We start from the raw sequence: 3,071 nt of genomic DNA, 5'->3' as shown, positions 1-3,071 counted from the left end.
AAAAAAAAAAAAGAATGAACCAGCAGAGCTGCTCAGAACAGGGGCTGTACATCAGATCGCCTCTCCACAGCACACAGAAGATTCATCTCTTCTCTACTCAGTGCAATCATGTGCTCTGCCTTTGCTTGCCTGAGCTCCTGCCTGCTCACTTCTCCCTGGTCTTTGTCTGCTTCCTGTTTCATAGGGCATCTCAGAAGATAGACTGCAATGGAACTGGGCAGTGTTTTAGAGAGGAATGAGTGGAGAGAAACTGAACCAAGCTGGAGTCTCTTTTTTCACTCACTGTTTTCCTTTCTTTTGAGTTTGTCCATTGATGTATTAATTTAAAATGTCTACAGAGTGCATTCATGGTCAACTCTTTTCTTGGCATTGGTGATACAAGAAAGACAAAAGGAATGTAAAAGGCTCTATCCTAGAAGTGTTTAGTTAAATGGGGGATTGTAATAATAAATTAATGTGTAAAAAATAATAATATGATATAAAATACCATTGAGAGCTAATGTTAAGAAAGGTACAGCCTCATAAAGTGTGGACAGTGAAGGTGTGCTGAGTTGTTTTAGAAAGAATGAGGGAGAAGGGCTGAAGAAGAGGACATATTTGTGCACAAACCTCAGCGAGGAAAGGAGCCCATGCATACTAATGAGTCAGTTTGACTCCTTTTGGTGTTTTCTGACAGTTTCTTCAAGTAGATGGTCACAGAAGGATGGATATAGAGTATATAGAGTTTTTCAGCTACTGTATGGGCTGAGACTGTGGACTGTTGCATATAGGAGTGGACTTCCCCATGGAGGTCGTCTCTCTGTTGAACTAGAAATCTGAGACAAGAGGGATACAGGAAACTCGGCCTTCATCCCACAGATGTCCTCTTGTCGCTTCTGGCCCAAAGTGGAGAACATGCAGCACCGATGGGAGTTAGATATTAAAGCTTCAGCTTGGTTTTCCCTGTTGGACTCCTCACCTCCTGTATTATCTCAGAGACATAGAGGTTGCTAAGTGGAAGCTGCCAGGTTCTTACTGCTTGGGGAAGAGATAATGACTAAAATGAGATGTGGGAGATGGTTTCACCATAAACATTTAGTGAAAAAATTAGCCCTCTTCAGGGAACAAAACCTCATGAGTTGGGGAGTCACTACTTGCTCTCAGACTAGCTCTTTATCTATCTTCCTGTAATGTCTGCGGTAGACTCCAGCTCCCAGAAACGCCTCACAGTTCATCAGGATCATTGAGATGAAAACAAATGAGCACAGTGCAAATGGAGTCTAAATTTAGAGGATACAAATTAAGTAACTAGGTCAATGTGGGATTATACAGGAACAGTTTCATAGAATTGTTGAAGTGCAGCAGGGCTTTGCAAGACAGGGGCACAATAGGCATTTTTTTCTTTTTCTTTTTTAAAGAGATTACAAATTAGAATTAAAACAAAAAAAATTGCAAATGATACAGATTTTCACTTAACAAAGTAATATGAATTTCACAGTATTTTTTTGTAATATAGTGTTGTCTTCCAAGTAGTTATTCATATTATCAGATATATAAATGTAAAATTGAAGAAAATAACGACAGAAATGTGTAAGAAATTAAGACAAAAAGGAGAAACAATTGAGAACAAAGATTAGACAAATTAAAACATTAACTGCTTCTTTCTATAGACCAGCAGAAATGCACAGTACGATTGTCTGAACCTTCCTGCTTATGTACATAGATAAATCTAACTTCCTTTCCTGTCCTTCTTATCTATCTATATATATTTATTTATTTTTTGTATTTAGGACAGGGTGTACAGGGTCTCACTGCATAGATCGGACTCGTAGTGATCCTCCTGTTTATAGCCTCCCAAGTGCTGGGATTACAGGTGCATGCCACTACTCCCAGTCTCATTGCGGTCTCAGTGCGCCCCAGGCGCAGGACCTGCACAGCTGAGGGATCAAACTCCCGGCCACTGCGTCTGCCTAAGCAGGTGCTTTAATCTGTTGAGCTATTTGGTCAGCCCTTCTTCCATCCTTCTAAGCTCAGTAACTCTTTTCATTTGAATAAGTTCATTCCCTTCGCTCAGTACCTATTGTACCCTTGAGACTCCATTTTTCTCTTTTAGGTTTTCACACTAAAGAGACAATACAATGTTTGCACATGTGGATCTGATTTATTTCACTTAAGAGTATATTCTCTAGTTGCATCCATTTACTGACAAAGAACTTAAATTTATCCTGTTTTATAGCTGAATAATACTCAATTGTGTAAAAATACCACATCTTCCTTATGCATTCTTCATTTTTTTCATTCAAGAAGAAAGATAGTGGCATAAATGAGTACATTGTCATCAGGAAGATGTTAGGGTGACTGATTAGATCAGAAGTGGAGGCATCTGGGGCCGGGGAGATGCCTCAGTGGAGTAAGCACTTCCCTGGCAAGCGCGAGGGCCTGAGTTCAATCCCTGGTTCCGAAAAAAAAAAAAAAAAAAAAGAAAAAGAAAAAGAAAAAGAAAAAAAAAAGAAAAAAAGAAATGGAGGCAGAATGTTCAGTTCCTTGAGAAGCCAGTGTGCCCATATGGTAGGTGCGTGGATTTCATGTTTGTAGCATCATACTGGTGATTAACACTCATCCTGAATAAATATTTATCTATATATTGAGACTCAAGGTGGCCCTAACATCAGAATCTTATATAGGGTATAGCCCTGAATTGTGAAGATGCTTCTTCAATCTTGAGGCGTCTTTATCTTTTTTAGGTGAAAAACAGTGTTACTACTCTCTTTCTCTCTGGATCACACAAGAACAAGGGATAATAACTAAATGTTAGGGAATTACTCTAGTGTTTGTAGCTACTGAATTTTAGCTTCTTTGCTATCCTTTTTGCTCTCTTCTGATTCTTCTTTTTTTTTGACATTTAAAATTTTTTTCCCATAATTTTATTGAGAAACAAATAGCAATGAGACAGTTTTAAAACAAATTGGTAGGACAGTTTTCAATAATTAACGCATTGCATACATTCTTCCTAGTGGTTAATTGCTGTACAAGATGCGGACAAGATATCCTATTTACAAACACCATTAGAACAAATCCCTCTATTCATTAAG

The sequence above is a fragment of the Octodon degus genome, unplaced genomic scaffold (genome assembly GCF_000260255.1).
Source record: "Octodon degus isolate 3935 unplaced genomic scaffold, OctDeg1.0 scaffold00027, whole genome shotgun sequence".
NCBI lineage: Eukaryota > Metazoa > Chordata > Mammalia > Rodentia > Octodontidae > Octodon > Octodon degus.
This window is presented reverse-complemented; position numbering follows the sequence as displayed.